Here is a 27263-nt window from a genome sequence, read left to right as displayed (position 1 = left end):
TTTGTGCTTTCACTTCAACCAATACCTATATTGCATTGTCGCATATTCACTAGTGGGTATCCCTCATTAGACAGTAAATTCCATGATGCCAGGAGCTGTGTTTAATTTGTTCACGGTTTTAAACTGAGGGCCTAACACAGTGCATGGCGTATTAAAAATGCCCAACAAAATTTGTTGAATGATGTGTTTTTGCTATTTGTTGTATCTTTTGTCTGGGACATATTAGGACCCTCCTTTTATCTTCTATTTTAACAAAATTAGAGGTCCCTTGTACTGAGCCCCATTTATAAAGTTCCACAGCAACGTTTACTCTTACTGGTCACTAGGTCTACATGGTCCATTGATTATTATAAGAACCAAGAAAAGGGTGTGGCTGGACCCACATAAAAGTATTAAAAACCTGGGTGTGCAAAAGATTACTCAAGGATTCTAGTCTACCAAGTAGACCCTATATACCTATGTTCTACCATATATATCTGAGGAATTCTGGACAAGTAACTACTACTCTCTAGATCTTATTTGAGGATATTATTAGTTACCAAAACATATTTCATAAAATACTGATCCCAAAGGGTGTTCCAGGGAAAAGGTTCCCATGAGCACATACAGTTGGAAAATGCTGTGTTCTTTAACCCTCTAGGAAATCACAGTTTTGTTAGCACATTAAGGTTCTCAGAATTCTTGCAGTAAAGCAGTCCTTTTTCTGTCAAATGCCTAATAATAATCTGTATAACATGCCTTCGAAAGCACCAGACCTAATCTCTAACATTAACTGTAATTTCCGTAGAACTAAAACTCCGGGTTCAGGGCTGTGAAACATGTTGAGAGGATACATACATTTTGCCTTATATTAATATAAAAATGAAAGCTGGGGATTTATTAGGAGAAGCATTGCTACACATTTCCTAGAAATATTATCAGTTCTGGAAATGTATGAGAGACCACTAAAATGGGAGAATGTTGCTAGTGTTGGTGGTAGGTGGGTGACAAGATTAAAGAAGATGAGTGACAAATTTTTCCAGAGTTAACCCAGCCATCAATAGAGCTGTGAGTTAGAATAGTTACGGGTTCAAACTTTGAGAGGTTTGCTCTGCTCTTTCTGAAATTTGAGCGTTAAAGTAATCTGATGAGATATCTGGGTGAGAAAGAAGTGAACAAAGTTTGATCAGATGAGATGATAAGAGACAGAGACAATGTTGTAAATCCTTCCAACTTGTGCTAAAATGATCTGAAGCTATGCAAACATAGACTTTTCCACAATATTAATGATCAATAATTTTCAAGTTCATATCAGGCTGATAGTTATCTGTCCAAAGACTCGTCAGTGTAGATGGTGCTAAGAACAATTTAATATACTCTCTCTATATAAATAATATTTTGTTAGCTTTCTTTTAATATCTTTTATAAAGGAAAATTTTAAACACAACCAAGAGAAAAGAGTATTATAAACACCTGATGTCATTAATCTTCCTGACAATAAAAGCACATTATGAAAGTATAATGTGAATGTGGTCAATACTGCAGTGGATCAGACAATCTCTCAGGTCCCCTCCAGACTGAGTATTCTAAGTTATATTTTTAAGTTTATTTTTTAATCCATATTCTCTCCCTTGTGGGTACATACGATTGAATCAAAAGTATTTCCTCAACTGGAAAAAAGTATTACAGAAAAATTGACCTAGCCTTATAAACTCAGGATAACAAAGGAAATTTAACTTGACCTGAAAAGGGGTTATGGAGAGGGAGAAATAGAATGTCTTATGAGCCCCCAGTACAAATTCCATAAGAACAGTGTCCCCCCTTTCCAGATTATTGTTGTTTCTGGCCTGTCAAAGAGTGACAAAGCAAAATTATTGAATGGTTTCTGGATAAAATACTTTTGGGGGATGATGACACTGCTGCTTCACCTAATGAATACTGGTGACATTGCCATCTTCCCACAAAAATGTTTCTGTCCTTCACCTAAGTAGCTCTCTCTAAACCATCAGTCCCATAACAAGTTCCAACATGAATGTTGGTTAATATTTTCATTTACATTAATTAGCAAGATGAAAGTGAAGTAATGAAGATGTAAGTCAGAGCCTCACTTTATTGGTTGATAAATTATGTCAGTGACTTCTTTGCGAATCAGATACTAATTCTTGAATATTGAAAGAATATTTTCAAATTATGTTGTTTTTAACAATGTAACCATTACAGGCATGACATACTTTTTAAAGTGAAATTCTCATTATTAAAGTTTTCTTTATCTCTAACATTAATATTATACATTATGTAATGTATAATATATAATGTATGTACACATTTTATATATAATGTGTATATATACACATATTAGGTATATATTATATATACATTTATATTAAGTATATATTATATATACATTGTATATATGATGTACATTATATATGTATAACGTATTATACCTTATATATGTATAATTTTGTATGTTATACAATTACATGTATAATTATACATTTAATTAACACATATAATACATATAATTAGCATTATACACTTAATAATGTTCATGTTAATGGGTAGGCATTCTTAAGTCTACACAACCTATAAAACAGTAAGTCAAGAATAATGATAGTTCCTACCTCAAAGTGTTGTTGTAAATATTAAATGAGTTAATTCATGTAATTTAATATTTACAACAACTCTTTGAGGTAGGAACTATCATTTTTCCTGTATTACATATGAGAAAATTGAGGTGGAAATAGATTAAGTAACTTACTCAAAGTCATTAAGCTAGCAAATATCAGAATTTGAGTTCAAACCTAATCAAATGGCTACAGAGTTCATGTTCTTAAGCATCATCCTATACTGCTGTTTTGGGCAATTTCAATACAACTCTAATCTTAAAACTCATTTTAAATGATTCCTTTTGATGGAATCTCAGTCCTGCTTTTCTAGCTCAGGATTAGTTCCTTTGCATAAGAGCTGAGTTCAGAAGATCTGCATGTGAACATGGGAGATGTCAACATGGGCAAAGTACTTATTTATTGTTGTGCCTTTAAAATATTTAATAGTATTTTTAGCATTTAATTTTGGATTAAAGTAATATACATTTAGGAAAAAAACAACAATGACAGCAACAGTAGTGATTACTATGCAACAGGCAGATATGTCTACCAGAATGTCATCTCAATGAAGGTAGGGGCTGGTGTAGCTGATGCCCTGCTAAATATTGAGCACTCACATAATGCCTGGCATATAGATGGCACAGAGTAAACAGTTGTTGAATAAAAGAATGGACAAATGCATTACCTATATACGTTATTTCCTTTAATCCTCAATATTCTCCTAAGGAAGGTGTTATTAGTGTTATTGCAGATGAGAAAACTTACATTTGCCCCATGTTACATAGCTGGTAAGCCAGGATTCATATGCAGGTCTGTCTGATTCCAGTGCTTCTGCTCTTAGTAAGTATATCATGCAGTCATGATACATAGCAAGAAACAAGTATAACAAAGTCTTTTATAAGCACACTACTATAGCAGCTGCTTAAGTGTAGCATTCAGGGAATGTTGAACAAGAATTCTTCAAAGTACAAGTGGTCACTTAGACAAGTCTTACTGTAGTTTAACAAGCACCTTTCCCTTCTATTACTCTACTTTGGAAAATGTAAGAGGCTATGAAAACAGAGTTCAGAGGAGTTTTTTTTTAGTTCTAATTAACTCAGCAAATGTATATGAGATCAGATCATTTTTCATATTCAGATATTTAAAGGAACTATCTATTCAGCTTGCATGTTTCAGTAGCTCATTGAATTTTACTGATTTCTTATTCACTGGTGATATTTGCCGAATTGTTCTCACTGCAAGTGAAACCTGTGAGGCTCTACTTTACCATTTTATTGTCATGCATTTTAGATGAGCTCAGAGGGTAGTTAAATTAAGTGGCTTCTATTAAATATCTCAAGTATGGGTCTTTATCCACACCCATTTATTTCATCTGCATCCGCTTAATCAGATAATTAATAGACACATGGCTTTTTAATTGTGGCAGGCTAATTATCTTAAAAATAAGTATATTTTACACTTATGGTGAAAGTAAATTTCTCCAAAACAATGTTCTAAATTCATTTTCACTAGAAATAGTTATAAGGAAAGAGTTTGCATGTGTGATAATAGAAATAGTCATAAGAGAGAAGTGTGCATGTGTGATTGCAAGGAGATGACAAATTGGAGAGAAAAAGAAAGAAGCCAGGCGTATGGAAACACAAAATGGTGATTACTACAATATATGTTGACTTGACAGAATAATGGAATCATGGATGTCAGAGCTGGAAGGGTTACCAAGGGACAATCTGGAGCAATGCCCAACCTTCAGGCAGGTATCATTATCCTCATTTCACAAATGAGGCAAGGAGACTCAGACAGGTTACGTAATCTGCCCAAGGCCAATAGCTAATAGATGGTAGAGAAGACACTGGAAGTAATTATTGTAGTTTTTCTTGCATTGCCCTTTTTCTTAAACTAGGCTGAAAGTCTTTAGCATTCTGTTATGAATTTAAAGTTTATTTTGGAAGTAAATTTAAAAAGTATTTTCTGTAAAAGTCCTCCAAGGAAAGAGCTACAGAGAGGTTTCTTGGTGGCTTTTTGCGAGGGACTTTTACATTCAAATTATAAAAAGCCCTGGGAACCTAGTTTTCATCCACTTTCAACCTTTTTTCTCCAATCATTGAATAGAAATATAGAAAGACAGGAGAAGCCTGTAAGAATAGCCCAAAAAGGTTTTCCAAGTGTAATGAGCCTATCTATGCATTGGATAGCCTAAGAAGGGTGAGGTAATAACAGAAATGAAGGAAATGCACCAAACCCAATTAAGTACAGCAAACTCAATAACTGTGTGATTATGGGCTTCGAGCTAAATATAAACAAAGCAGCAGATGGGTAAAAATATTGAAACACAAAAGTGCACAGCACCTTGTTCATCATGCTTTAATATGCATCACAATCACATAGAATATTATTTTTAAAACCTGGATTCGAAGGACCTATTAGATTTCAGGTGGGATCTAGGAGATGCATATTTGGCAGACATTCTAGACGATTCTATTACAGGTAGTCACTGGTTCGCTTGAAAAAATTGTGTAAGTTAGAATAGTGCTTCAAAAGCTATAATGTTATACAGATCATCACATCGCACGATGTTAAATGCAGATTCTGATTCAGTAGAGCTGGGTAAAATCTGAGATTCTGCATTTCTAGCCAGCTCCCAGGTGACATCTGTACCGCTGGTCCATGAAGCATATTTTGAATACTAGGGAATGAGAATTCTGGTGTTTAATCAAATAATGTAGTTATTAATTGATATAGAAAATACTGATGACAGTTTAACTGGTTGATAAAAAAATTTGTCTACCATGAAAATTATTTTCCTATAACATATCTGAGTATCTGGTGAAAAGATAATGAAGGAAATGTTAACGGTACTAAGTTTTTGTTGACCTTTTTTGTATTAGTGATAGTATGGTCATTATAATACATTTTTAAATAAAAAATTCTGAGTTCTACCCCCAACTCTAGTACCAGCTGTGTTAAAATTCCATCAATAAGATAGAAAACAATATGAAGGTAACATTTTTTATTTTATTTTAAAATTTCAATAGATTTAGGGGTACGAGTGGTTTTTGGTTACATGGATGAATTGTACAGTGGTGAATTCTGAGCTTTCAGTGTGCCCATCACCTGAATAGCATATATTGTAACCAATAGGCAATTTTCCATCCCTCTCCCCCATCACACTCTCTCCACTTCTGATTCTCCAATGTCCATTATACCACTCTATATGCCCCTGCATACCCATAGCTTAGCTCCCACTTATAAATGAGAACATATGATATTTGGTTTTCCATTCCTGAATTACTTCATTTAGGATAATGGCCTCAGTTTCATCCCAGTTGTTGCAAAAGACATTATTTCATTCTTTTTATGGCTGAATAGTAGTCCTTGGTGTGTATATATATAATATTTTCTGTTTCCACTAATTGACTGTTGGACACTTAGGTAGGTTTTATATCTTTGCAACTGTGAATTGTGCAGGTGTCCTTGATATAATGACTTTTTTCCTTTGGGTAGATACTCAGAAGTAGGATTGTTGGATCGAATGGCAGATCTACTTTTAGTTCTTTGACGAATCTCCATACTGTTTTCCATAGAAGTTCTGCCTATTTACATTTCCACCAATGGTGTATAAGTTCTCTTTTCACTGAATCTGTGACAACATCTGTTGTTTTTTGACTTTTTAATAATGGCCATTCTGACAGGAGTAATGTGGTATCTCCCTGTGTTTGTAATTTGCATTTCTCTGATGATTAGTGATGTTGGGCATTTTTTTTCCTTTTTTTTTTTGGCCATTTGTATGTCTTCTTTTGAAAAATACCTGTTCACATCATTTGCCTGCTTTATAACGATAATATTTCTTTATTTTTGCTTATTTGAGTTCCTTGTATATTCTGAATAATAGTCCTTTGTTGGACAGATAGTTGGCGAATATTTTCTCCCTTTCTGTAGGTTGTCTATTTACTCTTTTAATTATTTATTTTCTGTGCAGAAGCTTTTTAGTTTAAGTCTCATTTATTTGTTTTTGGTTTTGTTGCATTTGCTATTGGGGTCTCAGTCATAAATTCTTTGCCTATGCCAATGCCCAGAAGAGTTTTTCCTAGGTTTTCTTCTACAATATTTCATGATTTCAGGTCTTACATTAGGTCTTTAATCCGTCTTGAGTTAATTTTTGTATATGGTGATTGATAGAGATCCAGTTTCATTTTTCTGCATGTGGCTATTCAATTATTGCAGCACCATTGATTGAATAGGTGCCCTTTCTCTGGTGCATGTTTTTGTCTGCTTTGCTGAAGATCAGTTGATTGTAAGTATTTGACTTTATTTCTGGGTTCTCTATTCTGTTTGATTGGTCTGTGTATCTACTTTTATACCAGTACCATGCTGTTTTGGTTATTATGGCCTTGTAGTATCATTTGAAGTCAAGTGATGTGATGCCCCCAGATTTGTTCTTTTTGCTTAGGATTGTGTTGGCTATTAGGGCTCTTTCATGGTTCCATATGAATTTTAGAATTTGTTTTTCTAGTTCTGTGAAAAATGACAATGGTATCTGGATAGGAATTACATTGAATCTATAGATTGCTTTGGGCAGTATAGTTATTTTCACAATACTGATTCTTCTAATCCATGAGCATGGGATATTTTTCTGTTTGTTGTGTCATCTACAATTTCTTTCATCTTGTGGCAATCATTCACCTTCTTGGTTAAATATATTCCTAGGTATTTTGCAACATCCTTGAATTCCTAGAATGAAACCCACTTAATCATGATGAGTTATCTTATTGATGTGCTGTTAGATTTGGTTTGATGGCATTATGTTGAGGATCTTTGCATCTATGTTCATCAGGGATATTGGTCTGTAGCTTTCTTTTTTTTATTGTGTCCTTTCCTGGCATTGGTATCAGGGTGATTCTGGCTTTTAGAATGAGTTAGGGAGGATGCCCTCCTTCTAAATCTTCTGGAATAGTTTCAGTAGGACTGGTGTCAGTTCTTTCTTGAAAGTCTGGTAGAGATTGGCTGTGAATCCATCTGGTCCTGGGCTTTTTTGTTTGTTGTTGAAATATTTTTTATTACAGATTCAATGTCACCACCCACTATTGGTCTACTTCTTCCTGATTCAGACTTGGTGGGGTATACTGGGCCATTCTTGCATTGCTATAAAGAAATACCTAAGACTGGGTAATTTATATGAAAAGAGGTTTAATTGGCTTATGGTTCTGTAGGCTGTGCAGGAGGCATGGCCACATCTGCTTCTGGGGAGGCCCCAGGGAACTTTAACTTATGGCAGAAGACAAATTGGGAGCAAGCACTTCACAGGGCCAAAACAGAAGCAAGAGAGCAAGAGGGGTGGTGCCTCACACTTTTAAGTGACCAGATCTTGTGAGAACTCAGTAACCATTGTGAGGGCAGTACTCCCTCCTTGCTCTCTTGCTTCTGCTTTTGCCATGTGAAGTGCTTGCTCCCACTTTGCTTTCTGCCATCAGTAAAAGCTTCCTGGGGCCTCCCAAGAGGCATATGCTACCATGCTTGCTGTATAGCCTGCAGAGCCATAAGCCAATTAAACCTCTTTTCTTATAAATTACTAATCTCAGGTATTTCTTTATAGCAATAAAAAAATGGCCTAATACAGAAAATTGGTACTGAGGAGTAGAACATTGCTATAAAGATACCAGAAAGTGTGGAAGTGACTTTGGAACTGGATAATAGGTAGAGGCTGGAAGAGTTTGGAGGGCTCAGAAGAAGACAGGAAGATGAGAGAAAGTTTGCAACTTTCTCTGAGACTGGTTAAATGGTTGTGATCAAAATGTTGATAATGATATGGACAGTGAAGGCCAGGCTGACCAGATCTCAGATGGAAATGAGAAACTTATTGGGAACTGGTGCAGAGGTCATGATGCCTTAGCAAAGAGCTTGGCTGGCTTCTGTCCATGCCCTAGGGATATGTGGAAGTTTTAATTTGAGAGTGATGACCTAGGGTATCTGGCAGGAGAAATTTCTAAGCAACAAAGTGTTCAAGGAGTGACACGGCTGTTTCTAACAATCTGTTCCTATATGCAGGAGAAAAGAAATGACTTCAAGTTGGAACTTACACTTTAAAGGGAAACAGCATAAAAGTTTGAAAAATTTGCAGCCTGACCATGTTACAGAGAAAAAAACATTTTCTTTTGGGAGAGGAATTTAAGCAGGCTGTGGAGGAACCACTTGCTAGAGAGATTTGCATAACTGAAAATAAGGCAAGTGCTGATAGCTAAGATAAGAGAAAAATATCTCAAAGGCATTTCAGAGATTTAAGAGACAACTCATTGCATCACAGGGCCAGAGGCTTAGGAGGGAAGAATGGCTTCATGGGCCAATCCCAGGGCCCCACTGCCCTGTACACTGTTGGGACACTGCTCCCTGCATTTCTGCTGTTCGTGTTCCAATCATGGTTCAAAGGGGCTCAGATACAGCTCAAGCTGCTGTTTAAGAAAGTGCAAGCTATAATTCTTGGCAGCTTCCATGTGGTGTTAAGCCTGCGACTGTGCAGAATGCAAGAGTTGAGGCTTGGGAGCCTCCACCTAGATTTCAGAAAATGTATGGAAAAGCCACGGTGTTTAGGCAGAAGCCTGCTGCAAGGATGGAACCCGTATGGAGAAACTCTACTAGGGCAGTGCAGAGGGGAAAGGTGAGGTTAGCGCCCTCTCCCAGAGTCCACACCAGGGCACTGCCTAGCAGAGCTGCGAGAAGGGGCCACCATCTTCCAAACCCCAGAATTGTAGATCTACTGACAGCTTGCACTGTGTGCCTGGAAGTGTTCCAGGCACTTAGCACCAGCCCATGAGAGCAGTTGTGGGGACTGAATCATGTAATGCCACAGAGGCAGAGCTACTTGATGCTTTGAGAGCCCACCCCTTGCGGAAGTGTGCCCTGGATGTGGAACATGAAGTAAAAGGAGATTATTTAGGAGTTTAAGATTTAATGATTTCCCTTCTGGGTTTCAGACTTGCTAGGGCCTATGGCCCCTTTCTTTTGGCCAATGTCTTCCTTTTGGAATTGCAATGTTTACCCAAATGCTTATACCCCCACTGTGTCTTGGAAGTAATTAACTTGTTTTATATTTTACAGGCTCATAGGTAGAAAGGAGTTGCCTTGTCTCAGATCAGACTTCAGACTTTGGGCTTTTGAGTAAATGCTGGAATGAGTTAAGACTTTGGGGGATTATTGGGAAGACATGATTTTATTTTGAAATGTGAGCAGGACATGAGTTTGGGAGGGGTCAAGGGTGGAATGATGTAGTTTGGATGCATGTCCCCACCCAAATCTCTATTGAAATGTAATCCCCAATGTTGAGGATGGAGCCTGGTTGGAGCTGATTGAATCAAGGGGGTGGAGTTCTGGTGAATGGTTTAGCACCATCTCTTTGATACTGTCCTCAACATTAAAAAAACCAGGTCTCATATGAGTGAATTTTCATGAGACCTGATGTTTAAAAATATGTGGCACTTCCCCCTCACTTTCTTGCTCATGTTTTGGCCATGTGAAATGCCTACTCCAACTTTGCCTTCCGTCATGATTGTAGGTTTCCTGAGGCCTCCCCAGAAGCAAGCCGATGCCGTCATGCTTCCTGTGGAACCTGCAGAACTATGAACCAATAACCTTCTTTTCTTTATAAATTATCGAGTCTCAAGTTTTTAGTTAGTTAGTTAGTTAGTTAGTTAGTTAGTTAGTTAGTTTTTTGGAGATAGAGTCTCATTCTGTCACCCAGGCTGGAGTGCAATGGCACGATCTTGGCTCACTGCAACCTCTACTTTTTGGGTTCAATCGATTCTCATGCCTCAGCTTCCCTAGTAGTTGGGATTACAGGCATGCACCACCACACCAGGCTAATTTTTGTATTTTTAGCAGAGACAGTGTTTTGCCATGTTGCCCAGGCTGGTCTTGAACTCCTGGCCTCAAGTGATCCACCCACCTTGGCCTCCCAAAGTGCTGGGATTATAGGCATGAGCCACTGTGCCCGGCTCAAGTATTTCTTTATATCAATGATAGAAGAGACTAGAGCAGATTATATTTTTTAGAGATTATGGTATGTATAATGTAGATCACCTTTGCTTCTCTTGCTTCTAATAGTTTGTTTTGTAACCAATACATTGAAACTGCCACAATTAATAACAATACATGAATACCAGCTGCCATTATGGGCTGTGTCATTTCTGGCAAGAGAGCTTTAACTTTACCTTTTTCTTCCTACTTATGGAAACATAGCAGAGTGCAACTGATTAAAAGTAAGGTTACTCTGATTTTTAAAAAAATATGTAAATTTTTATTGTTAGTGATCTAACCTAAATAAAACTTAGCCTCTCAGTGGTTCTTTGTCTGCAAAGAATCACATTCAGAGAAACATCAGCCTGGGATTCAAAATGATTGGGAAGCAATTTATTCTTTAGTTCATTTATCTTGAAATGCAAAAAAGACCCTACATTCATAATGCACAGGAAATATCATTAAAATAAATCCTTGTTCCTCATCTCTATTTTAGTTTTTCCAAAATATCCCCAGATGCCTCCAACTATCTCTCTTTTCATATTTCCCTCAACAACTCTCACAAGCCCACTTTAATTAAATTTTTATCCCTCTCCCCTCTGCTTTCTGGCTTAGCTCTTTAGCCTGTAGATCAATTTTGCTTGTCTTCCTTCTATTAATTTTTAAGTCCCCTCTTTACCTGCATTCTGTAAAACAAAGGGGCAGGGATTCAAAGTACTAATTCAGGTAGCAAGAAGCCTTTCTCTTTAGAAGTAGGGGCAAAGGGGAGAGAGGAAATAGTTTTACAAATCTTATAGCTTCATATTTTTCATTCTTGTCATAATAACGGTTTGTCATATACCTTGCAAGTGATCTTGACACATTGCTTGAGAACTTATGCTATATTCGTCTGCCATGTAAATCGTCTAAAACGCTAAGGCAGTATGAGAAAACCTGATGTAAGTAGTTTTATATTTCCAGCCAGGTAGTTTCCAGTACTCTTAAGGGGAGTCAGTAGTTTCCTAATCTACCAACTTGCTCCCCATCCCCAAAAATCTGATGACAGTTTTGAAATTGTGCCTAATTTTAATTTACTTTGAGCTAAAGATATGCCCTACAAACATTTTATTTTTTTAAAAAGGGTTATGACTCAATTTTTAAAGTAAGTTTTTAGTCAGTCAGCAGAGTGATCCTTTTAGTTTGGAGGAGGCATTCCATGCCACTGTAACATTAGCAGCAGTTGGTCCCTAGATTGGGATAGCAGTATTAATTTTGAAGCTAGCAAATTTCCTTTTAATAAGTGGGATTATTAGTTATATGTTACTGGTAATTTAGCTCAATTATAAAGATGATGCATGGTTTAACATATGAATACATAAGCCAGAAGTTATTATTCAAAGATCTCAAAATTTCATAGAATTAATCAATCTATAAAGCATTCAGTTTAATCAGAGATAAAGTCCCTCAATTTGAAAATTATAAAGATTATCTAACAGATTCAAGAGAGATTAACCAAAAATTGTTGACTATTTTAAAATTCCAATTCAGTCTAAACACTATTCTAGTTTGGGCTTTTGTTGTGAAAGTATGTTGGCCACAAAATCTGTTTTACAGACTTTTTATACAAAACCTATTTTTAAATGCTTGGGGCCAAGTGAATTGAGCACATTTCCAATAATTATGGGGATACAGATCCTCTGATATTCTAACTGCTCAATCTAGATGAAAAACTATTGCTTGACAATTATACTTTTCCAAAATAATTTCAATTTTGGAATCACAGGTAAGGTTTATACAAGCATTTGGATTCTAAAGTAGATTTTCATTCATTCAAGCAAGGAAAACACCATGTAAACTTTTTATTCAGAACTCTGATTAGATTCAAATTTTGGAATCATCATTTTTGGAAAGTACAATTACGTATTGACAGTTATTGTGTCACTTCCAGAGGAGAATCTCTTGGTTACATTGGCAGTTTTGATCTGGTTTTAATCAAGATTTCCTGGGTGTAATTCCCGTAAGAACAGATGAATGTGTACGTTCATTTGACATAGCAGCTGAGTCTTCTAAGAGACATTCTCAGGGAGATGAGTGTGAAACAAGAGAACTCTGGCAGACAAAGGCAGCCATGCAGAACCTTCCCCAGGCTATTGTGACAGTGTGCTTTTGAGTCAGACTTTTAACCCTTCCACTTCAGGTTTGCCTCTCCTGCTTCTGTTAGGAGAGCAGTCATAATCCCCACCACAGGAAGGAGATTATCATAAAGCAAGCCCTGTTGAAGCATACGTGGAGCTACCAGAAAACATTTTTAAGCAGAGGAAATGGCAAAAATTGAGGTCCCAAGTGCCTGTGATGATTAATTGTATGTGTCAAGTTGGCTAGGTCACACAGTACCCAGGTATTTCATCAAACATTATTCTAGATTTTTCTGTGATGATTTTTTAGATGATATTTACATTTAAATTAGTAGAATTTGAGTAAAGCAAATTACCCTACATTATGTGGGTGAAACTCATTCAATCAGGTTAAGGTCTTAGTAGAAAAAGACTGAACTCCTCAGAACAAAAGGGAACTCTTCCAGCAGTCTGCCTTTGCACTCGAACTGCAACTCTTCCCTGGGTCTCTGGCCTGTTGGTCTACCCTTGCAGATTTTGGATTTACCAAGCCTCCACAACTGTGTGAGCCACTTCCTTAAAGTAAATCTTTTTTCTTATATGTATGAAGATATGTGTACTAACAGGATGTGGTACAGATCCTGTCGGTTCACACACACACATGCATACACACACATGAACACAAACACATAGATATACCCATACACACATGCAAGCACACATATCCTGTTGGTTCTGCTTCTCTGGAGAACTCTGAGTAACACAATACCTAATGGGCTGTGATGAACAAGTGAAAGGGTAAAAAATCTAAGTTACAAAAATGAAAGAAACATATCCTTAATGTATCACAGCCAAATAAACAGATAAGCCAGAATAGAGGTTCTCAAGCCTGACTGCTGCCCAAGGGAGCATTAAAAATATCCTGAGGCATAGGCCCTACCCCCACCACTAAGATTCTAATTTATTAGGTCTGGGTGGGACCCAAGCATCAGAATATTTAAAGAGCTCCCCAACTCCCCAAGTAATGCTAATCTGTAGCCTCATGCGATCAATCTTGCAGTGGAAGAATGGCCATACCTTAAGGCTGTTCATAAAGGAATGTTCCTCTGGCCTATGAAGAATTATCTGTAATAAAAAGTAACTAATTGAAGGAAATTAAAATGACAAAAATACAGATTATTTGTATTTTTGTAAGGCAAACTCAGTGCTCCATGAGAGTACCATTCATTTATTCATTTACTCATTTAAAATTATTTATTAAGCAGATATGTGCTTAAATTCTAGGCTAGAGTCTGAATCACAAGAAGTTCCGTAAACTGGGTATCTGGCTTTTAGGGGCTCAAAGTTTATTGGTATAGACAGACATTTAAATAACTACAATAGAAGAAGTGAAATTCTTCTTTTAAGCAAACATTTATTGAACACTTAGGTGCTAGAGCCACATATATATAATTTTTAAAAATCCCCACAATGACTCTGTAAGTAAATATTATCCCACAGTTAGTAAATGGTATACTTGAGATCTGCTCAGGCAATCCAGCTCTGGAATCTGTGCTCTTAATCAACACGTAGTGTATGATTATGTATATAGTATAATCTAGTCCTAGAAATTACAGTCCTAGAAATTATGAAATTCTTAAGAAAGTTCAGCAGAGGAAGCCATTTACTTCACAAAGAATATACGATTAACTTTTAGAATGGTATCCTTATTCATTCCTATGATGTTAGGACACTAAGCAAGGTATTTGGGAAGCCACAAAAAATGCTGTGATATTTTGAGCATTGCTGTGCTAAACTGCAAAATATATTCAGGGAAACTCTGATTTTGTTGTGTAAGAGTTGTTTTCTGAGCATAGTAAGAAATCTTATGGGTTATATAATATTAAAGTAGGAAAATATTTTGGAAAGGACTTCATCTAAATTTCTCATTTTGATATGAAGAGACTGATGCCTAAAGTGGTTAAGTGCAATCATTAAGACTACTCAACAAGTTAGCAGCAGAGCTGAAACAAGAACTCAAGGCTCGGTCTTGGTTTTAAAGCTCATGTTCACATACTGTACCCTCTAGTGGCCACTTTGTGCATGACAACCTCACCTCCCTTACCAAAGTTGAGTGTATCGAGGGTGGGAGTTGACCCGTTGGTTCAGTCCGGGTCTGATTTTTGAAAATTTGGAATTAAGACCAATTGAGAGAAGGCTTTTTTTTTTTTTCTTGTTGGTAGGAGGCTGTATTTGTAAAGTATAAGCTCTGAAGCCACAGGTTGGGTATTTTCCACACAAGGAAAGAAGATTTAGAGTGATACTAACTGCAATAAAAGATAAATCTTCAAATCTTAATAGCTTAACAGAATAGGGTAGAACTTAACAGAGAGCACTTCACTTCTCAGTAACACCAAGTCCATGGTGGAGGAGAGAGGTGTTGATGATACGGCAGGGGACATGCAATTATTCAGGGTTCAAGCTCCTTTTATCCTGTGGCTCCTAACCTCCTCCAAGGCTTTAGTTTTCATCATTCTGCCAGTAGATTAGGAGAGAGAGAGAGTACAGAATTTCATGGGAGCTTATAGGTCAGAATTTGAAGTGGAAGCCAGAACTGAGCTACGTGGTTACATCTAATGTCCCATGTGGTCTAGATATATCCCCAGAAGAAAAAAAATGAATTTGCTGAACAACTAGCCAATGTCTGCCACGTGTAGGAAACCAGTCAATAGACAGCAAGAGAAATGAACAGATGGACTGAGAGGAAGAGAGGCAAAATGGTGAGAAAATCTCAATGGCTTTCTAGGCTCTGGTGTCAGCCCCTTCCTGAGGCCCCACTGCATCCCTGCAGCTGGGTTCTATAAGACATTTTGGACATTCTGTATCCTTCTAATTCCCCTATTCTGCTTAAACTAGCTGATGCTGGTTTCTGTAGTTTACAACGAAGACAGTCCTAAGAAATATTCACATTCAGGAAGGTTGTAACAGCTTGGAAGATACATATGTCTTCAAAATCACCCACAGTGTCTCTAGAAATGTACTGTGAGTTTCATTTAGTTGTATCTATTTCCATAATGACATTGGCAGCCTGGAGATTAGTATTTACAATTGTGCTAAACCCCTTCATACAGATGCTGCAGCTGAAGTCAGCATAAAAAAAGCAAACCAAGACAGTATGAGCAAGCTGTGCCAGAAAGAGTTGGTTATTAAATCACACACATTGATTTATAGCTTCAGTTTGCCTTTACCTAAATGTCTAGTTATTTAACAGCTGTTATGAATCAGCCAGTTAGAGGATTAAGAAGGACTGGGGGTTAGGGGAGAAGTAGATGAAAAAATGCTTTAATCTTATGCTACAATAGAGGAACAAGTTGAGTCAGGTATCATGTAGTAATTTGGGTTCTCTGATGCTTCTTAAAGGGGAGTATTGTTCAGCTGGAATGTGAAACAGTGTAACATAGACCAGTAGGTTGTGGACATGTTAACCACCTCTGTGAGTGAGGTAAGTAATGCTGGGTCCCAGATAGAAAGCAATGTATCAATAAATATTGGAAGTAACTGATTCTATCAGAATTGTTCCCACTCTCATTGGCTGTAAATAGATAACTTACTTCCGAAGTTGTTTGGGAACATTAAAATTTAACAGAAGTAATTTAAGTTAAGACATAGGTTACCAAATAGAAATCAAGACAGAATTTGGTTAGGGTGGTTCCTTAGCGGACTATGTTTAATCTCCACACCAAAGTCTTGGATAATAATCAGGAAGGATTTACCAAGTGGAAGTATCTCTTTGTAAAAATTTCTTTTACACAGAAATTCATAAAGGCAAAAAGACTTGCTGAGAATATCTGAACCTCTATTTTGATATGAGGTCAGGGTAAAGTTTACTCTTTGTGCGCGTTCTACACACTAAGAAGAGCATAAGCTGGGTGCTGAGGTGACACTCCACTCCTCGCCTCTAAAGATCATGCTAGGGCCAGATGCAGCGGCTCATGTCTGTAATCCCAGCACTTTGGGAGGCCGAGGTGGGTAGATCACCTGAGGTCAGGAGTTCGAGACCAGCCTGGCCAACATGGTGAAACCCCGTTTCTACAAAAAATACAAAAATTAACTGGGTGTGGTGGTATATCCCAAAATCCAAGATACTTGGGAGGCTGAGGCAGGAGAATCACTTGAACCCAGGAGGCAGAGGTTGCAGTTAGGAGAGATCATGCCACTGCACCCCAGCCTGGGTGGCAGAGTGAGACTCTGTCTCAAAAAAAAAAAAAAAAAATGAAGCTAGGATGATGCCACTCCTTGCCTCTGGGGAAAAGATGCTATGCTGGTCCAGCAAGGATCCTCTTTGTGTCCTGACTTGCTTTCTCCTTACTTTATTTGGTCTGTGCTCAGATGTTTTTCTTGCTGAAATCTTGGCCAAAACATTAAACTTGCATGAAGTATAACATCTTCATTGTTCTTATTTGACACTTCCAAAAATTTTGCTTCCTTTTGAAATGTTTTGCAAATTCCCACTTCTAGCTCTCTTACCTGAACTTCCTGTGCTGTAAACTGTGTTGTCTTTGAAGGCCGCCTTCTCTCTGTAGACCAGTACCCTCCTGTGCATATTGTGAAGGAGGAGATTTCTAAAGATCTCTCCTCTCCTTCAACACACTCACTGGCTCTGTGTTCTATTTGAAAGCCAACACATGGCTGCTCTCTTGTACAGACTCATATACCTTGCCTTAAAGTTAAAAAGCTGCTCTGCATGTCTAGCCCCTCTCACAACAGCAGAAGCCTGTGGTTGCCATTTAATTATTTTATGCCGAACATTGAGCAGGACTCAGTTTTAGAAAAGCTGACTTAAAAGAGAAATACCACCTCTGTCACAGAAATTATCACCACAACCTATATCCACTATACTTTGTAAGTCTCTTTACAACTACCTGAAAAAGGTATTTGCTAAAATGTTCCTGTATGGATTCTCCCAATGAAAACAAGACCTGAAATGTTAGTGATTGTGTGATTTGTCCAGAAGCACACAACTGGTGGTAGGTAGCTCTTCTCATGCTGCGATCCACAGTTCCTCCTTCCAGCTAAACATATGCCTCCACATCTAGACACAGGAGAGGAGCAATTCCAGTCTAAGGGGCACCTTGAGGTCCTAAGTCTGTGATTTAAAAAGTACATAGTAGCAAAAGTTGTATGAACTACAGCTGTACCTGTAATTAGTTTGCTCTCTAGGCACAGGGCCTTTGTACAGGCTGTTCTGGCGAGAAGCAAATATCTGAGCACAGAGTAAGGCAAAAGCAAGTCAGGACACAGAAGAGGACACAGGCTTTTGTACAGGAATGCTTTTCTACTCCTGTCCATTCCACCGAGTTAACTCTTTCTTCAAATTTCAGCATATCCAATTCTTTTTTTGACCTCCTGACTTGTCCGACAGGGCAATTATATCCTTTCATAGCTCCGTGTACCTCTCCTCCATAGCACTATGATTCTTGTAATTATTTGTGATATTCCTTTTGATTACTATTTATCTCTCTCAATAGACTATCTGCCCCATGAGGGTAGGGACTCTGATTTTATTTACTGGACACCCCCCCCCCCCCCATTATAGTACTGTGCTAGGGATAGAGTAGGAGCTCAGTAAGTATTTGTTAAATAATGCGTAAGTAATGCTTTTGACATGTAACACAAGGCTATCACTAAGTTACAGATTCAGAAAGCAAAAATATCATAGAGAGAGGCACTCATCAAATCATACCTGCTAAAGATTTTCACAGTGTGAATAAATAGGAAAAGAGTACAAACAAAAGATATTTCTCACTTGGTTGTTATTTAGGCGAAATGTTACCCCAGGTAAAGGAAGGGCAGAAGTTGGGGCGAGCTGAGGATGATTTTCCAAGGCAAGCCCCAGCAGCAGGCAGTCCTGCTGAAGCCAACGGGGTAAGCAGGCTTCGCTGAGTCTCCAGCATCTATGAAGCCCATTATAAAGCTTGTGTTAGGCACCAAGAGGTCTCTTAACTTCCAAAAGAGTCTGTATTTTTATTAGAGATAGCTGGCCATTTTATACCGTTTATGCCCCTAAAAGGTGATTTGGAAATTGTATTTCAAAGACAGTTAAACTAAATTCTAAATACACTAGGGGAGTGCTTCTTGACTTGGGATTCATGGAACAAACTTCATAGTCTATGAGTAGATAAGACTACTCAAAATGTGGTTTATATGCAAATACAAGTATTATTTTCTGGAAAGAAAGTTTCAGAGCTTTTAATTAGATCACAAAGGGATTTATAAGTTCAAAAAGATTAAGATTTATTAGTAGGAGAACATATTGGAAATCCTGTATCTAATTCCTCTGTAAAGCAAAGACGAATTTATCTATATTACAAATAATTGTTTATTGTTAGTCTATTGTTTTAGACAAAGCCATTAGACTCATTTCTATCTAGAGTAATATAGGCATATTCATGGCTCTGTGGAACTTGCATATGCAGGGAAATGAAATAAATCAAGTGTTATTCACAGGAAATTTTTAAAAATTACATTGATGCTTGTAAGGAAATATTCGTCGTTGTTATTACTATTATTTCTTAGGCAAAACTGACTCAAAATTGAAAACAATAACCTAACCACTAAGTTATTTTTTATATTGAATATTTTTATATCTAATGCATGAAAGCAATTTTGACTGATTAAAAAAATCAAATTGAACAGTCGTCTTGTGTGATGACCTTATAATCTTTTTATAAGTATGAACTTAAGACAATTGGAAGAAGTGGATAGTTTTAGTAAACTTTTTTGTTGTTGTTTGCTCTGGACCTAAAAATGTTGATTTATCCCAAATCAAAGATTTTTAGCAGTGTTCCCGGGATAAGTGAGGAACACAGCCCATCTTCCTAGATTGGCAATATTTACTACATGTTAAATAAAAATATTTTTATATTCAAACACATACCAATGTATTGATGAAAAAAATTTGCATTATTTTTTAATACAAGCCACAAGACCAAGCAATTTAAATCTTGCAGTGGGTAATTTCTGTTTTATCCTCTTCACCCCAGAACACTGAAGACTCTTTGGATACAACATTGGTTGTTAGTAGCACTGTAAACATAATAATTGTTTAAAAAGGTAAATCATTTGTCTCATGACCTAGAATGAAACTAGTACAATAATTACGTTTGTCCATATACAAAATTTTAGATTGGTGCCAGTTTACAAACAATACCGCACTTTTATATTAGTTTGTGCAATTTTATAGTAATAGATATTTCTACGTTTTCTGGTGTTCTTATATATGTTGATTTCTTGTTCTACAAACTACGTATTTGTAAAAATGGAGTAGAGATTTTAATTTGTAATTCACATTCTCATGCATTAATTCCTATCCTCTTCTATTTTTCCCAAACTTAATCAGAAAAGTTATTTTGTCTCTCTACAATACCTAACCTTTTGATACTTTTCTTTCATTCTGCATGCAACCATTTAATCCATCAATTCCAATAAGAATGATAATGGCTATCATTTGTTGAATATTTATTATATTCTAGACACTGTGCTAAGCTCTTCTATATACGTGATTTTAAAAAATCCTCACAAGTATCTTTTATGGTGGAAACACTTTTACTTCACAAATGAGAAAACCGAGGCAATAAACGTAAGTAACTTCCCCGAAATAACACAACTAGGTCTAGGAAATTGGATCTAAAACTCAGCTATGATTCCAAACTCTTAACCATTACCTTGCAATCCTATCAATTTTTAAAATCTTTAATGTCTTACATTTTTTTTTTGTAGAAAACAGTCTGCATTGTGCTTTTACAAATAATCTTCTTGTTCTGACACTTGAGGAGCAAGAAGTGGAGAATTCTTAAGCACGGAGGCTGTCTTTGTTCTGTGTTTGGAACGAGCTAAGCTTACTGCAGGTGTAATGAAGGGAAGTGGATGTGAGAAAGCGGTACAAACTTCTGTAAAAGTAGGGAAGGAAAAGTGAGAACTTGATGTGCCTGGAGTGAAAGATATGTGGTATGATATGCAGGAGATGAATGTGGTACCAAGAAATTTAGAGGGCTAATCTATAACAGGGCTCGGTTGCCATGCTGAGGAGTTTTGGAGTCTTAGTGATATGAGGGAGCCTTTGGAACCTACTAGCAGGAGGCAACTTGAGCAGGGTTTTTTTTTTTGGAAGATCATTCTGGTAATGTTTCAGAGAATAAAGGGATCTACCTGGTGTATGGATGACAAGTTAGATGGTTTTTGCAAAAGCGAAGGTGAGAAATGATCAGGAGCAATGAAATAAATGGCAGAGGGAATGGGACACTGTGGACAAAATTAGAGGCAAATCCTGAAGGGAGCGTTGACATAACTTGGTGGCTAGTAGTCTCAGGAGTTTGAGGGAGGGGGAAGAATTGAGGATGTCCTGAATGTTTGAATGAAAGTAATAACGTTTCCACAATCATTCTGTCATAAGTATGGACACAACTGTTGGCTTCCATTAAATTTAATGTGATTTCATCATTTGAAACTGATGGCCTCATTTAATTTAACATGCTGTCATGCTAACTTGTAAAAAAATTATGTATTCTGGAATTTTCAGTCATCATAAAATCAGAAAAAAGATTCCGATGGAATTTTTCTGTCAAAAATAGCCAAATGAAGAATTTTAAAACAAATTTATTTGTTATAAAGTATAATAATATACCTAGAAGACATTATGATTGTGTAATAATATACCTAGAAGACAATTTACAGTAGAATCCAAATGGTGTTTATTGTGTGATCCACTGCGTAGTGGTTAAATGTGAGATCATTTGAGGGAAAAGATTGACTCTGGATTTTGGAGAATTTTTTATTGAAAGCAATTTATTAAAATAAGAAGTGATAAGTTTGGATTCATTTAACATCCAACTGGACAGTAATCTAGTATACCATCCAGAATATGCTTTACTCAAGTTTAAGCTCTAGCTTGCACCAAAATTGAGACAAAAGGATCAAATAGAAAGTGACCCAAATTCAACACAATTGTCAACTTATTAAATGAATGAGCATGTTTGAAACAAATTTGTCAAACAGTGTTAATTCTTATCTAGAAACACTGGAGAAAAGGGGAGAAACATGGGCCTGAAATATGGCAGAAAGTAATAGTTCTCTGACTGCATCTGGCAAATTTTTCTAAAAGCTGGTACATTAAGAAAATGAAAAGTAAAGGCCAGACTGGGAAAAAATGTTTGAAATGCAAAGGATTTTTATCCAGAGCATATAAAAACTGCTTCGAATGAATAATAAAAAGATAAAAAACCTAATTTTATTTTATTTTTTATTTATTTTTTATTATACTTTAAGTTCTAGGGTACATGTGCACAACGTGCAGGTTTGTTACATATGTATACATGTGCCATGTTGGTGTGCTGCACCTGTTAACTCGTCAGCACCCATCAACTTGTCATTTACATCAGGTATAACTCCCAATGCCATCCCTCCCCCCTCCCCCTTCCCCACAATAGGCCCCGGTGTGTGATGTTCCCCTTCCGGTGTCCAAGTGATCTCATTGAAAAACCCTAATTTTAAAACAATAGGCAAAATACTTGAATATACAAAATAGAGGATGCATGCATGACCAATAAGCACATGAAAAGATAAATCCAAATGAAAGCCACAGTGATACCATTTCATACCAGCTAAAATGGTGAAAGTTGAAGAGCTACCATGACAGTCAACAAAACAATATAGAGCAACTGGATCCTTCATACATTACTGCTGAAAGTGTAAAATGACACAAATGTTTTTGAAAAGTACTTGGCAGTTTCTTATAAGGTTCAACCTTCATCTACCCTACAGTCTAGCAGTTCCACTCCATGGCATACACCTAAGAAAAACAAGTACATGTGCCCATAAAACAACATGCATAAAAAAGTTTATACTAACTTATTCATAATAGCTCCAAACTGGAAACAATGTGGATAATGGATATACAAATAATGATATATTCATGCAATAAAGTACTAGATAGCAATTAAAGAGAACAAATAAGAATGCAACAATATAGATGAATCTAAATTATCAAAATGAATATAAATTATCAAAAGAGTACATACTGCATGGTGCCATTTATATGAATTTCAAGAATAGGTAAAATTAATTTATGGTGAAAAAAATCAGAACTATGATTACTCAGAAGGAAGAGGGTTTCCTGGAGGAGGAAATTATAGAGATTTCTGTGGTGACAGAAATATTCTGTGTCTTGTTTGGATAATATTCATATGGGTCTATATATTTATGAAAACTCATTTAATTATATTTATCTTTAGATTTCATTGTGTGTCAATTTTACCTCAATTAAAGTAGATGTATTGGGCAACTCAGACATATTTTAGATATAGATGACTGAATAAAGTACACAAAGTCACTTTTTTTTCCAAATGAGCAGCTTATCAATAACAAAGACAACAGCAGCAAGAACAAAAATGCTAATGCCCAGGTTTGATCTCAGATCAGTTAAATCAAAATTTCTCTAAGTGGGCCCTAGGCATTGGTATTTTCTTAAACATTATGTAATCTATCTGAGAACAACTTAAATAGGCCAATAGCTAGGCAAATTAGTAGAAGAGATACCTAATTTAATAAATTAATGTAATTGTTGTTATGGACTAAATGTTTGTAATCCTCCCAAAATTTTCATGTTGAAGCCCAACTCCCAGTGTGCCAGTATAGTATTTGGAGCTAGGGCCTATAAGGTACTGATAAAAATTAAATGAGGCTGCAAGGGTGGGGCCATAATTCGACAGAACTGGTGCCCTTACAAGAAAAGGAAGAGACACCAGAGCTGTCTCTTTCTACCATGTGGGGACACAGTGAGAAGGCAGCCTCAGCAAGCCAGGAAGAGAGCCCTTACCAGAAACTGAATTGGCCAGCACCATGATTTTGGACTTCTTGGTCTTCAGAACTGTGAGAAAATGAATTTCTGTTTAAGCCATCCAGTCTGTGGTATTTTCTTAGGGCATCCTCAGCACAATAACATGATTGCCATGCTTGGAAATGAAGACTTGAGTTGTCAAACTGGAAAATAAAATCAATGTTATCTATATTGGATTGGATTTTTTTTTTTTTTTTTTTTTTTTTTTTTTTTTGCTTTTTAGAAGTTTATTTTAAACACAAGAGAGCCGACGGTGGGAGAAATTGAATTGCTTTATTGTCAGAGAGGCAGGTTCAGGAATGCCAAGGGGTGGAGAATAGAGACTTTTATATATACATACATACATATACATAAAACTTAATAACTTCTGCTTTGCTCTTTGTTTTTTTAATTTGTAAGGTTTCTTTTTTGGCAGAGATTTAGATCTCGCCATCTTCTCTGGCTGGCTCAACCTGAAGGATCCCTATTTTGAAAGAAAAAGTATGTGAGACTCAGTGCGGGCGAGAGAGTGAGGGCTTGGCACACTCCCATTCCCCTGAGCCCTCGTGCTTGCCTCAAGGGCTCCCCAGTACTCCTCACGGCAGCCTTCGCTCTCTCGCCAAGCAAAACCGAAGCCCCCAAACAGAAAAAAAAAATGGAAAAAAAAAAAGATGTTTCACGGATGAAGAAGTTCACATTCATTCGATTCATTGAGCCTGTTGCTGTCCCTGCTGCGTGGGCGGTGGCTGGGGGCCGCCGGGACCTGGGATCTGTCCGTCGTAAGCGGTTTGCTGTCTATAATATTCTTCCCAGGCTGCACTGTAGTCTGGCTGGGAGCCTGGGGGAGCTCCTGGACCCCTCCGGGGGCCACTTGCGCCTGCTTCTTGTAGTACTCTTCTCAGGCCTCGGTGTAGTCGTGCTGCCGGGCGCTTCCAGCTGCTGGGGCTGCTGGCCGATCTTTTTGTAATACTCTTCCCAGGCCTTAGTGTAGTCCGACTGGCCAGTGGGTGGGGACTGAGGGGGCTCACCTTGAGCAGGTGGAGCCCCGGGGTCTGGCGTCGGCGCCCGGGGACTGCTGGTGGTAGTGTGAGTAGTAGGCGGCCCATGTGGCCTTGGGGTCCGCGGTAGCCGCAGCTGCTTTGCTTGGGTCATGAGGAGCAGGTGGTTGCCACTAAGGGTAGGTATGGCCCCAGCCCTGGTGAGGAGGGAGCCCCCTGGCATGCGGGGGAGCCCAGGTGGTCCCTGGTTGAAGGGCCCCCTCGATAAGCTGCCTGGTGTGGTGGATCTGCGGGGGTGAACCCTGGATGATGAACAACTTGAAGTTGGGATCCCGGTTGGGTGGTAGCTGCCGGGAGATCTCTACGAAGGCTCCCGTCTGCTGGTTCGTGGCTTTCAAGTTCTCGCCACCTCCGCCGATGATCAGCCCGCACTTGTGAGTGGGGATGGAGAAGGTCATCTCCCCGCAAGGGTCCCCCAGTTGCCTTGGCCTCTTCCTTGGCCTCCCCGGGGGCATGCCTGGACCCCCTGGAGGGCCTGGGGGGCCACGCCTGAGGCTCTGGAGGAGGTCGTTGATGATCCGGGCTGCGTGCTTGCACCTGTCTGGGGACCCCATTATATGAGCAGTCTTCTCGGGCCCTGTCCCATCATCTTGCTTGAACTGTATCCTCACACCAGCGTCATTCTGGATCTTCTTGATCATCTCTCCTTTCCGGCCAATAACCACGCCGACAGAATGCCTGGGCACCTGCACTTGGATGCCCCCGCCAATCCGAGATCCCTGCTCTTTCCGGTCCCCAAAGCCGCCTTGGTCACGTTCCTGGAGGATGTCCATCACCATCTCGCAGGCTTGCTGCACTTTGTAAGGATCCCCAGGGATCCGGAGAGGATTGTCCACATCGGTATTCTGACAACCATCCTGAATTAAGATCATCTTCACTCCAGCGCATTGCTGCAGCTGCTTCATCGTCTCCCCGCCGTTAGCGATGACCAGGCCGGCCTTCCCCACAGGGACCATGTCCTGCACGGTACCGTTCTGGCCCCTGTGGGAGTTGTGGAACTGTCCTGGGGTCCTCCTATGACCCCGAGACATAATGTCATCCAGCATCATCTTCGCTTTCTGTAGAGATTCTGGGGCTCCTGTCAAGGACACATTGTGCTCGGGTAGGCCACTGCTGTCTGGAGTAATCTGTACTTTGGAGGCTGAATCCTGTTGGATTTTGTCAATTTGTTCTCCCCCTCTGCCAAAGATCAGGCCCACCATGCCCTCTGGGACCTTGTACTCTTCTGTCATTGAAGTCCTTGGAGGACTATGGATAGGTCCAAGTTGGTAACTGATTGCATTTCCCTGAGAAGCCAGCTTCTTGCTCTCCGGTTGATCTCCATCTTCCAACTGTCTCATTCCCCCTCCCCCCCGCCCCACAAAACAAAATCAGGAGTGCTGTTTGCAGCATCACCTCCAATTTTGGCTGCGATCTTGGGAGCAGCCAGTTTCCAGCCCCGGAGGCATTGAGACAGCCCAGGAGCCAGTCTGTTTCCTGAAAGGAGGCAAAGTCCTCCCATTCTACCGACCTCCACCCCTCCAGGCCATGGGGAGGCTGCAAATGGAGCTGAAGAGGTCAGTCCTAGCAGCATGTGACACCTTCTTGTCATCATGCCTCAATACACGGTGGTGGGAGACCCTCCCCTCTTTTCCCCAAAGAGACAGACCACCTTTCAAGTCACCAAGGCGTCCCAAAACCAGTTCCTACGCTCATTTTCCCCATTTTGCCCAAGTTCTCAGCCCTAAATAGTTCCCCTATGCACTTTCCCGACTCAAGAGGAAGGACTGTCCTTCTCACCCCCCACAATGCCCCTTGTCCAAGGGAGGGAACAGAAATGGGATTGGGTTGGGGGCAAACACTGCCCTTTGCCCTGATATGGAGAGGAGAGTAAAGACCCTCTGCCTGGAAGGTGGACCCTGCCTCCAGGCATGTCCTAAGGCCAGGCAGGGAGTGGGGTGGGGGTGTCCCAAAAGTGCGACCTCGAGCTCCTGGGCACCTGAACACATAGGAGCAGCTCCTGGTAACCCCCAGTGCGCCCCTAACCCCTGCAGGGTGGTCACCTCCGGGAGCCCACTTGAGGCACTATGGGAGGGCCAGGCCCCTGCCTACGGCCGCAACTATGTTTGATTTTTATACCATATTGGAAAGTTCACATTTCTACTCACCAAATAAAGGAGTTTGATTTTGCATCATAACCTAGGCTTTAATTCAGCAACTTTTTCTAATTTATAAGTAGTAGATTACTTGGGATTTTAATTGAGTAATAAACACATTATCTTAAATGTGCTCAGATGCAGCCAGCATTTCCCACTCATCTGCGTTTGCAGGTGTTTTACTAAACTCAAATGGCCTTCCTTAAATTCAATAGAAACATGCTCAGAATTATAATACAACAATAATTTAATAGTTAAGTATAAATTCATCAGTAACAGCACAAATAAAATAGTTTTCCTCCTTAGAAGAAAATTAATTTTTATTAAAGTTGGAAGCTTGGTTTTACTTTTCTTTTTTTTTTTTTTTAAATTTATTTATTATTATTAAACTTCAAGTTGTAGGGTACATGTGCACAACGTGCAGGTTTGCTACATATGTATACTTGTGCCATGTTGGTGTGCTGCACCCATCAACTCGTCATTTACATCAGGTATAACTCCCAATGCAATCCCTCCCCCCTCCCCCCTCCCCA

The 27263-nt window shown here is 38.6% G+C and overlaps 1 long non-coding RNA gene and 1 pseudogene across 2 annotated transcripts in view; one reads left to right on the top strand and one right to left on the bottom strand.

The window, feature by feature from the left end:
* Positions 1-27263, top strand: part of LOC140712942 (uncharacterized) — a 146105-nt gene that overhangs the window by 77041 nt on the left and 41801 nt on the right. The window lies entirely within an intron of this gene.
* On the bottom strand, positions 23904-27020 carry LOC140713067 (far upstream element-binding protein 2 pseudogene; annotated as a pseudogene).

The sequence above is a fragment of the Chlorocebus sabaeus genome, chromosome 12 (genome assembly GCF_047675955.1).
Source record: "Chlorocebus sabaeus isolate Y175 chromosome 12, mChlSab1.0.hap1, whole genome shotgun sequence".
NCBI classification, from domain to species: Eukaryota; Metazoa; Chordata; class Mammalia; order Primates; family Cercopithecidae; genus Chlorocebus; species Chlorocebus sabaeus.
The sequence above is the reverse complement of the archived record's forward strand: the minus strand, read 5'-3'. Positions and strand labels throughout refer to the sequence as shown.